Genomic DNA, 12,079 nt, shown 5'->3' on the forward strand with positions numbered 1-12,079 from the left:
ACACGTGTGTGGAAGGGCCATCCCCGTCGTAACTCGAGAAGATACCCCAGGTTCCCGCCGCAACTCGAGAAAAACCATGAGACTTCCCCCTCGCCGCGAGATGAGGCCCGATTCCCCTGCACTGCGTGCAGAGCAATTCTGTGTTGCACATCACACATGAAAGGAGCCTTGATTTCCTTCATGGCACTCCAGAGAAACCCCAAGAACACTGTTTCAAGGCTAGAGGGATCCTGAGGTCACTGTAGCAACACGAAAGAGCTCCGTGAGCCAAAAATCAACTGGAGATGAGAGGTTAGTCCCTGGCTTCGACTCCAGAGGAATACCACCTTACCACAAGCACCTCAAGAGGAGGCTTCTCTCAGCTCTAGGTATGTGAGAGGGACCCTGAGTTTGCGGCCTCAAGTGGAATGGACACCGTGATGCCCTGACTCGAAATAAGGCCGGATATCCCTGCAGTGACTGGAATGCAGGCTCGTCTTGCATCTCCCAAGACGAAACGGTGTCTGAATCCCCTGTGGAGACCACAGAGAAAGACGTAGTTCCCCACCTCATCGCGACAGGAGGCCTCAAATCCTTTGAAAACTCCAGAGGTATGCGGAGATCAGTGCCTCCAAAGGAGACGATGCCTGACTCCTCGTGAAACTTGATAGGAGACCCAGGATTCCTGTTTCACGTGGAAAGGGACCCTTGGTCTTCCGTCTCAGCTGGAGAGGCGTCCAAATTGCCCTGCAAAGCCTCGAGGAGAATCCCGAGTTGTTCCTCGCAACTAGGCAGGAGTCCTGACATGGCTGAACACACACGTGTGTGGAAGGGCCATCCCCGTCGTAACTCGAGAATATACCCCAGGTTCCCGCCGCAACTCGAGAAAAACCATGAGACTTCCCCCTCGCCGCGAGATGAGGCCCGATTCCCCTGCACTGCGTGCAGAGCAATTCCGTGTTGCACATCACACATGAAAGGAGCCTTGATTTCCTTGATGGCACTCCAGAGAAACCCCAAGAACACTGTTTCAAGGCTAGAGGGATCCTGAGGTCACTGTAGCAACACGAAAGAGCTCCGTGGGCCAAAAATCAACTCGAGATGAGAGGTTAGTCCCTGGCTTCGACTCCAGAGGAATACCACCTTACCACAAGCACCTCAAGAGGAGGCTTCTCTCAGCTCTAGGTATGTGAGAGGGACCCTGAGTTTGCGGCCTCAAGTGGAATGGACACCGCGATGCCCTGACGCGAAATAAGGCTGCTTATCCCTGCAGTGACTTGAATGCAGGCTCGTCTTGCATCTCCCAAGAAGAAAGGATGTCTGAATCCCCTGTGGAGACCACAGAGAAAGACCTAGTTCTCCACCTCATCGCGACCGGAGGCCTCACATCCTTTGAAAACTCCAGAGGTACGCGGAGATCAGTGCCTCCAAAGGAGACGATGCCTGACTCCTCGTGAAACTTGATAGGAGTCCCAGGATTCCTGTGGCACGTGGAAAGGGACCCTTGGTCTCCCGCCTCAGCTGGAGAGGCGTCCCAATTGCCTTGCCAAGCCTCGAGGAGAATCCCGAGTTGAGTCTCGCAACTAGGCAAGAGTCCTGACGTGGTTGAACAAACACGTGGGTGGAAGGGCCATCCCCGTCGTAACTCGAGAATATACCCCAGGTTCCCGCCGCAACTCGAGAAAAACCATGAGACTTCCCCCTCGCCGCGAGATGAGGCCCGATTCCCCTGCACTGCGTGCAGAGCAATTCTGTGTTGCACATCACACATGAAAGGAGCCTTGATTTCCTTCATGGCACTCCAGAGAAACCCCAAGAACACTGTTTCAAGGCTAGAGGGATCCTGAGGTCACTGTAGCAACACGAAAGAGCTCCGTGGACCAAAAATCAACTCGAGATGAGAGGTTAGTCCCTGGCTTCGAATCCAGAGGAATACCACCTTACCACAAGCACCTCAAGAGGAGGCTTCTCTCAGCTCTAGGTATGTGAGAGGGACCCTGAGTTTGCGGCCTCAAGTGGAATGGACACCGCGATGCCCTGACTCGAAATAAGGCCGGATATCCCTGCAGTGACTGGAATGCAGGCTCGTCTTGCATCTCCCAAGACGAAAGGGTGTCTGAATCCCCTGTGGAGACCACAGAGAAAGACCTAGTTCCCCACCTCATCGCGACAGGAGGCCTCAAATCCTTTGAAAACTCCAGAGGTATGCGGAGATCAGTGCCTCCAAAGGAGACGATGCCTGACTCCTCGTGAAACTTCATAGGAGACCCAGGATTCCTGTGGCACGTGGAAAGGGACCCTTGGTCTCCCGTCTCAGCTGGAGAGGTGTCCCAATTGCCCTGCAAAGCCTCGAGGAGTATCCCGAGTTGTCCCTCGCAACTAGGCAGGAGTCCTGACGTCGATGAAGAAACACGTGGGTGGAAGGGCCATCCCCGTCGTAACTCGAGAATATACCCCAGGTTCCCACCACAACTCGAGAAAAACCATGAGACTTCCCCCTCGCTGCGAGATGAGGCCCGATTCCCCTGCACTGCGTGCAGAGCAATTCCGTGTTGCACATCACACATGAAAGGAGCCTTGATTTCCTTGATGGCACTCCAGAGAAACCCCAAGAACACTGTTTCAAGGCTAGAGGGATCCTGAGGTCACTGTAGCAACACGAAAGAGCTCCGTGGACCAAGAATCAACACGAGATGAGAGGTTAGTCCCTGGCTTCGACTCCTGAGGAATACCACCTTACCACAAGCACCTCAAGAGGAGGCTTCTCTCAGCTCTAGGTATGTGAGAGGGATCCTGAGTTTGCGGCCTCAAGTGGAATGGACACAGCGATGCCCTGACTCGAAATAAGGCCGGATATCCCTGCAGTAACTTGAATGCAGGCTCGTCTTGCATCTCCCAAGAAGAAAGGATGTCTGAATCCCCTGTGGAGACCACAGAGAAACACCTAGTTCCCCACATCATCGCAACCGGAGGCCTCACATCCTTTGAAAACTCCAGAGGTACGCGGAGATCAGTGCCTCCAAAGGAGACGATGCCTGACTCCTCGTGAAACTTGATAGGAGTCCCAGGATTCTTGTGGCATGTGGAAAGGGACCCTTGGTCTCCCGCCTCAGCTGGAGAGGCGTTCCAATTGCCCTGCCAAGCCTCGAGGAGAATCCCGAGTTGTCCCTCGCAACTAGGCAGGAGTCCTGACGTGGCTGAACAAACACGTGGGTGGAAGGGCCATCCCCGTCGTAACTCGAGAATATAACCCAGGTTCCCGCCGCAACTCGAGAAAAACCATGAGACTTCCCCCTCGATGCGAGATGAGGCCCGATTCCCCTGTACTGCGTGCAGAGCAATTCCGTCTTGCACATCACACATGAAAGGAGCCTTGATTTCCTTGATGGCACTCCAGAGAAACCCCAAGAACACTGCTTCAAGGATAGAGGGATCCTGAGGTCACTGTAGCAACACGAAAGAACTCTGTGCACCAAAAATCAACTCAAAAAGAGAGGTTAGTCCCTGGATTCGTCTCCAGAGGAATACCACCTTACCACAAGCACCTCAAGAGGAGGCTTCTCTCAGCTCTAGGTATGTGAGAGGGACCCTGAGTTTGCGGCCTCAAGTGGAATGGACACCGCGATGCCCTGACTCGTAATAAGGCCGGATATCCCTGCAGTGACTTCAATGCAGGCTCGTCTTGCATCTCCCAGGACGAAAGGATGTCTGAATCCCCTGTGGAAAGCACAGAGAAAGACTTAGTTCCCCACCTCATCGCGACCGATAGCCTCACATCCTTTGAAAACTCCAGAGGTACGCGGAGATCAGTGCCTCCAAAGGATACGATGCCTGACTCCTCGTGAAACTTGATAGGAGTCCCAGGATTCCTGTGGCACTTGGAAAGGGACACTTGGTCTCCCGCCTCAGCTGGAGAGGCGTCCCAATTGCCCTGCCAAGCCTCGAGGAGAATCCAGAGTTGTCCCTCGCAACTAGGCAGGAGTCCTGACGTGGCTGAACACACACGTGGGTGGAAGGGCCATCCCCGTCGTAACTCGAGAATATACCCCAGGTTCCCGCCGCAACTCGAGAAAAACCATGAGACTTCCCCCTCGCCGCGAGATGAGGCCCGATTCCCCTGCACTGTGTGCAGAGCAATTCCGTGTTGCACATCACACATGAAAGGAGCCTTGATTTCCTTGATGGCATTCCAGAGAAACCCCAAGAACACTGTTTCAAGGCTAGAGGGATCCTGAGGTCACTGTAGCAACACGAAAGAGCTCCGTGGACGAAAAATCAACTCGAGATGAGAGGTTAGTCCCTGGCTTCGACTCCAGAGGAATACCACCTTACCACAAGCACCTCAAGAGGAGGCTTCTCTCAGCTCTAGGTATGTGAGAGGGACCCTGAGTTTGCGGCCTCAAGTGGAATGGACACCGCGATGCCCTGACGCGAAATAAGGCTGGATATCCCTGCAGTGACTTGAATGCAGGCTCGTCTTGCATCTCCCAAGAAGAAAGGGTGTCTGAATCCCCTGTGGAGACCACAGAGAAAGACCTAGTTCCCCACCTCATCGCGACTGGAGGCCTCAAATCCTTTGAAAACTCCAGAGGTATGCGGAGATCAGTGCCTCCAAAGGAGACGATGCCTGACTCCTCGTGAAACTTGATAGGAGACCCAGGATTCCTGTGGCACGTGGAAAGGGACCCTTGGTCTCCCGTCTCAGCTGGAGAGGCGTCCCAATTGCCCTGCAAAGCCTCGAGGAGAATCCCGAATTGTCCCTCGCAACTAGGCAGGAGTCCTGACGTGGCTGAACAAACACGTGTGTGGAAGGGCCATCCCCGTCGTAACTCGAGAATATACCCCAGGTTCCCGCCGCAACTCGAGAAAAACCATGAGACTTCCCCCTCGCCGCGAGATGAGGCCCGATTCCCCTGCACTGCGTGCAGAGCAATTCCGTGTTGCACATCACACATGAAAGGAGCCTTGATTTCCTTGATGGCACTCCAGAGAAACCCCAAGAACACTGTTTCAAGGCTAGAGGGATCCTGAGGTCACTGTAGCAACACGAAAGAACTCTGTGGACCAAAAATCAACTCGAAAAGAGAGGTTAGTCCCTGGATTCGTCTCCAGAGGAATACCACCTTACCACAAGCACCTCAAGAGGAGGCTACTCTCAGCTCTAGGTATGTGAGAGGGATCCTGAGTTTGCGGCCTCAAGTGGAATGGACACCGCAATGCCCTGACTCGAAATAAGGCCGGATATCCCTGCAGTGACTTGAATGCAGGCTCGTCTTGCATCTCCCAAGAAGAAAGGATGTCTGAATCCCCTGTGGACACCACAGAGAAACACCTAGTTCCCCACCTCATCGCGACCGGAGGCCTCACATCCTTTGAAAACTCCAGAGGTACGCGGAGATCAGTGCCTCCAAAGGAGATGATGCCTGACTCCTCGTGAAACTTGATAGGAGTCCCAGGATTCCTGTGGCACTTGGAAAGGGACACTTGGTCTCCCGCCTCAGCTGGAGAGGCATCCCAATTGCCCTGCCAAGCCTCGAGGAGAATCCAGAGTTGTCCCTCGCAACTAGGCAGGAGTCCTGACGTTGCTGAAGAAACACGTGGGTGGAAGGGCCATCCCCGTCGTAACTCGAGAATATACCCCAGGTTACCGCCGCAACTCGAGAAAAACCATGAGACTTCCCCCTCGCCGCGAGATGAGGCCCGATTCCCCTGTACTGCGTGCAGAGCAATTCTGTGTTGCACATCACACATGAAAGGAGCCTTGATTTCCTTCATGGCACTCCAGAGAAACCCCAAGAACACTGTTTCAAGGCTAGAGGGATCCTGAGGTCACTGTAGCAACACGAAAGAGTTCCGTGGGCCTAAAATCAACTCGAGATGAGAGGTTAGTCCCTGGCTTCGACTCCAGAGGAATACCACCTTACCAGAAGCACCTCAAGAGGAGGCTTCTCTCAGCTCTAGGTATGTGAGAGGGACCCTGAGTTTGCGGCCTCAAGTGGAATGGACACCGCGATGTCCTGACGCGAAATAAGGCTGGATATCCCTGCAGTGACTTGAATGCAGGCTCGTCTTGCATCTCTCAAGAAGAAAGGATGTCTGAATCCCCTGTGGAGACCACAGAGAAAGACCTAGTTCCCCACCTCATCGCGACCGGAGGCCTCACATCCTTTGAAAACTCCAGAGGTACGCGGAGATCAGTGCCTTCAAAGGAGACGATGCCTGACTCCTCGTGAAACTTGATAGGAGTCCCAGGATTCCTGTGGCACGTGGAAAGGGACCCTTGGTATCCCGCCTCAGCTGGAGAGGCGTCCCAATTGCCTTGCCAAGCCTCGAGGAAAATCCCGAGTTGTGTCTCGCAACTAGGCAAGAGTCCTGACGTGGCTGAACACACACGTGGGTGGAAGGGCCATCCCCGTCGTAACTCGAGAATATACCCCAGGTTCCCGCCGCAACTCGAGAAAAACCATGAGACGTCCCCCTCGCCGCGAGATGAGGCCCGATTCCCCTGCACTGCGTGCAGAGCAATTCTGTGTTGCACATCACACATGAAAGGAGCCTTGATTTCCTTCATGGCACTCCAGAGAAACCCCAAGAACACTGTTTCAAGGCTAGAGGGATCCTGAGGTCACTGTAGCAACACGAAAGAGCTCCGTGGACCAAAAATCAACTCGAGATGAGAGGTTAGTCCCTGGCTTCGACTCCAGAGGAATACCACCTTACCACAAGCACCTCAAGAGGAGGCTTCTCTCAGCTCTAGGTATGTGAGAGGGACCCTGAGTTTGCGACCTCAAGTGGAATGGACACCGCGATGCCCTGACTCAAAAGAAGGCCGGATATCCCTGCAGTGACTGGAATGCAGGCTCGTCTTGCATCTCCCAAGACGAAAGGGTGTCTGAATCCCCTGTGGAGACCACAGAGAAAGACCTAGTTCCCCACTTCATCGCGACAGGAGGCCTCAAATCCTTTGAAAACTCCAGAGGTATGCGGAGATCAGTGCCTCCAAAGGAGACGATGCCTGACTCCTCGTGAAACTTCATAGGAGACCCAGGATTCCTGTGGCACGTGGAAAGGGAACCTTGGTCTCCCGTCTCAGCTGGAGAGGCGTCCCAATTGCACTGCAAAGCCTCGAGGAGAATCCCGAGTTGTCCCTCGCAACTAGGCAGGAGTCCTGACGTCGCTGAAGAAACACGTGGGTGGAAGGGCCATCCCCGTCGTAACTCGAGAATATACCCCAGGTTCCCGCCGCAACTCGAGAAAAACCATGAGACTTCCCCCTCGCCGCGAGATGAGGCCCGATTCCCCTGCACTGCGTGAAGAGCAATTCCGTGTTGCACATCACACATGAAAGGAGCCTTGATTTCCTTGATGGCACTCCATAGAAACCCCAAGAACACTGTTTCAAGGCTAGAGGGATCCTGAGGTCACTGTAGCAACACGAAAGAGCTCCGTGGACCAAGAATCAACACGAGATGAGACGTAGTCCCTGGCTTCGACTCCAGAGGAATACCACCTTACCACAAGCACCTCAAGAGGAGGCTTCTCTCAGCTCTAGGTATGTGAGAGGGATCCTGAGTTTGCGGCCTCAAGTGGAATGGACACCGCGATGCCCTGACTCGAAATAAGGCCGGATATCCCTGCAGTGACTTGAATGCAGGCTCGTCTTGCATCTCCCAAGAAGAAAGGGTGTCTGAATCCCCTGTGGAGACCACAGAGAAACACCTAGTTCCCCACATCATCGCGACCGGAGGCCTCACATCCTTTGAAAACTCCAGAGGTACGCGGAGATCAGTGCCTCCAAAGAGACGATGCCTGACTCCTCGTGAAACTTGATAGGAGTCCCAGGATTCTTGTGGCACGTAGAAAGGGACCCTTGGTCTCCCGCCTCAGCTGGAGAGGTGTTCCAATTGCCCTGCCAAGCCTCGAGGAGAATCCCGAGTTGTCCCTCGCAACTAGACAGGAGTCCTGACGTGGCTGAACAAACACGTGGGTGGAAGGGCCATCCCCGTCGTAACTCGAGAATATACCCCAGGTTCCCGCCGCAACTCGAGAAAAACCATGAGACTTCCCCTTCGATGCGAGATGAGGCCCGATTCCCCTGTCCTGCGTGCAGAGCAATTCCGTCTTGCACATCACACATGAAAGGAGCCTTGATTTCCTTGATGGCACTTCAGAGAAACCCCAAGAACACTGTTTCAAGGCTAGAGGGATCCTGAGGTTACTGTAGCAACACGAAAGAACTCTGTGGACCAAAAATCAACTCGAAAAGAGAGGTTAGTCCCTGGATTCGTCTCCAGAGGAATACCACCTTACCACAAGCACCTCAAGAGTAGGCATCTCTCAGCTCTAGGTATGTGAGAGGGACCCTGAGTTTGCGGCCTCAAGTGGAATGGACACCGCGATGCCCTGACTCGAAATAAGGCCGGATATCCCTGCAGTGACTTCAATGCAGGCTCGTCTTGCATCTCCCAGGACGAAAGGATGTCTGAATCCCCTGTGGAAAGCACAGAGAAAGACTTAGTTCCCCACCTCATCGCGACCGATAGCCTCACATCCTCTGAAAACTCCAGAGGTACGCGGAGATCAGTGCCTCCAAAGGAGACGATGCCTGACTCCTCGTGAAACTTGATAGGAGTCCCAGGATTCCTGTGGCACTTGGAAAGGGACACTTGGTCTCCCGCCTCAGCTGGAGAGGCGTCCCAATTGCCCTGCCAAGCCTCGAGGAGAATCCAGAGTTGTCCCTCGCAACTAGGCAGGAGTCCTGACGTCGCTGAAGAAACACGTGGGTGGAAGGGCCATCCCCGTCGTAACTCGAGAATATACCCCAGGTTCCCACCGCAACTCGAGAAAAACCATGAGACTTCCCCCTCGCCGCGAGATGAGGCCCGATTCCCCTGCACTGCGTGCAGAGCAATTCCGTGTTGCACATCACACATGAAAGGAGCCTTGATTTCCTTGATGGCACTCCAGAGAAACCCCAAGAACACTGTTTCAAGGCTAGAGGGATCCTGAGGTCACTGTAGCAACACGAAAGAGCTCCGTGGGCCAAAAATCAACTCGAGATGAGAGGTTAGTCCCTGGCTTCGACTCCAGAGGAATACCACCTTACCACAAGCACCTCAAGAGGAGGCTTCTCTCAGCTCTAGGTATGTGAGAGGGACCCTGAGTTTGCGGCATCAAGTGGAATGGACACCGCGATGCCCTGACTCGAAATAAGGCCGGATATCCCTGCAGTGACTTGAATGCAGGCTCGTCTTGCATCTCCCAAGAAGAAAGGATGTCTGAATCCCCTGTGGAGACCACAGAGAAAGACCTAGTTCCCCACCTCATCGCGACCGGAGGCCTCACATGCTTTGAAAACTCCAGAGGTACGCGGAGATCAGTGCCTCCAAAGGAGACGATGCCTGACTCCTCGTGAAACTTGATAGGAGTCCCAGGATTCCTGTGGCACTTGGAAAGGGACACTTGGTCTCCCGCCTCAGCTGGAGAGGCGTCCCAATTGCCTTGCCAAGCCTCGAGGAGAATCCCGAGTTGTGTCTCGCACCTAGGCAAGAGTCCTGACCTGGCTGAACACACACGTGGGTGGAAGGGCCATCCCTGTCGTAACTCGAGAATATACCCCAGGTTCCCGCCGCAACTCGAGAAAAACCATGAGACTTCCCCCTCGCCGCGAGATGAGGCCCGATTCCCCTGCACTGCGTGCAGAGCAATTCCGTCTTGCTCATCACACATGAAAGGAGCCTTGATTTCCTTCATGGCACTCCAGAGAAACCCCAAGAACACTGTTTCAAGGCTAGAGGGATCCTGAGGTCACTGTATCAACACGAAAGAGCTCCGTGGGCCAAAAATCAACTCGAGATGAGAGGTTAGTCCCTGGCTTCGACTCCAGAGGAATACCACCTTACCACAAGCACCTCAAGAGGAGGCTTCTCTCAGCTCTAGGTATGTGAGAGGGACCCTGAGTTTGCGGCCTCAAGTGGAATGGACACCGCGATGCCCTGACTCGAAATAAGGCCGGATATCCCTGCAGTGACTTGAATGCAGGCTCGTCTTGCATCTCCCAAGAAGAAAGGATGTCTGAATCCCCTGTGGAGACCACAGAGAAACACCTAGTTCCCCACCTCATCGCGACCGGAGGCCTCACATCCTTTAAAAACTCCCCAGGTACGCGGAAATCAGTGCCTGCAAAGGAGACGATGCCTAACTCCTCGAGAAACTTGATAGGAGTCCCAGGATTCTTGTGGCACGTGGAAAGGGACTCTTGGTCTCCCGCCTCAGCTGGAGAGGCGTTCCAATTGCCCTGCCAAGCCTCGAGGAGAATCCCGAGTTGTCCCTCACAACTAGGCAGGAGTCCTGACGTCGCTGAAGAAACACGTGGGTGGAAGGGCCATCCCCGTCGTTACTCGAGAATATACCCCAGGTTCCCGCCGCAACTCGAGAAAAACCATGAGACTTCCCCCTCGATGCGAGATGAGGCCCGATTCCCCTGTACTGCGTGCAGAGCAATTCCGTCTTGCACATCACACATGAAAGGAGCCTTGATTTCCTTGATGGCACTCCAGAGAAACCCCAAGAACACTGTTTCAAGGATAGCGGGATCCTGAGGTCACTGTAGCAACACGAAAGAACTCTGTGGACCGAAAATCAACTCGAAAAGAGAGGTTAGTCCCTGGATTCGTCTCCAGAGGAATACCACCTTACCACAAGCACCTCAAGAGGAGGCTTCTCTCAGCTCTAGGTATGTGAGAGGGACCCTGAGTTTGCGGCCTCAAGTGGAATGGACACCGCGATGCCCTGACTCGAAATAAGGCCGGATATCCCTGCAGTGACTTCAATGCAGCCTTGTCTTGCATCTCCCAGGACGAAAGGATGTCTGAATCCCCTGTGGAAAGCACAGAGAAAGACTTCGTTCCCCACCTCATCGCGACCGATAGCCTCACATCCTTTGAAAACTCCAGAGGTACGCGGAGATCAGTGCCTCCAAAGGAGACGATGCCTGACTCCTCGTGAAACTTGATAGGAGTCCCAGGATTCCTGTGGCACTTGGAAAGGGACACTTGGTCTCCCGCCTCAGCTGGAGAGGCGTTCCAATTGCCCTGCCAAGCCTCGAGGAGAATCCAGAGTTGTCCCTCGCAACTAGGCAGGAGTCCTGACGTCGCTGAAGAAACACGTGGGTGGAAGGGCCATCCCCGTCGTAACTCGAGAATATACCCCAGGTTCCCACCGCAACTCGAGAAAAACCATGAGACTTCCCGCTCGCCGCGAGATGAGGCCCGATTCCCCTGCACTGCGTGCAGAGCAATTCTGTGTTGCACATCACACATGAAAGGAGCCTTGATTTCCTTCATGGCACTCCAGAGAAACCCCAAGAACACTGTTTCAAGGCTAGAGGGATCCTGAGGTCACTGTAGCAACACGAAAGAGCTCCGTGGACCAAAAGTCAACTCGAGATGAGAGGTTAGTCCCTGGCTTCGACTCCTGAGGAATACCACCTTACCACAAGCACCTCAAGAGGAGGTTTCTCTCAGCTCTAGGTATGTGAGAGGGGCCCTGAGTTTGCGGCCTCAAGTGGAATGGACACCGCGATGCCCTGACTCGAAATAAGGCTGGATATTCCTGCAGTGACTGGAATGCAGGCTCGTCTTGCATCTCCCAATACGAAAGGATGTATGAATCCCCTGTGGAGACCACAGAGAAAGACCTAGTTCCCCACCTCATCGCGACCGGAGGCCTCACATCCTTTGAAAACTCCAGAGGTACGCGGAGATCAGTGCCTCCAAAGGAGACGATGCCTGACTCCTCGTGAAACTTGATAGGAGACCCAGGATTCCTGTGGCATGTGGAAAGGGACCCTTGGTCTCGCGTCTCAGCTGGAGAGGCGTCCCAATTGCCCTGCAAAGCCTCGAGGAGAATCCCGAGTTGTCCCTCGCAACTAGGCAGGAGTCCTGACTTCGCTGAAGAAACACGTGGGTGGAAGGGCCATCCCCGTCGTAACTCGAGAATATACCCCAGGTTCCCGCCGCAACTCGAGAAAAACCATGAGAATTCCCCCTCGCCGCGAGATGAGGCCCGATTCCCCTGCACTGCGTGCAGAGCAATTCCG

The sequence above is a fragment of the Cervus elaphus genome, unplaced genomic scaffold (genome assembly GCF_910594005.1).
Source record: "Cervus elaphus unplaced genomic scaffold, mCerEla1.1, whole genome shotgun sequence".
Classification (NCBI taxonomy): Eukaryota; Metazoa; Chordata; class Mammalia; order Artiodactyla; family Cervidae; genus Cervus; species Cervus elaphus.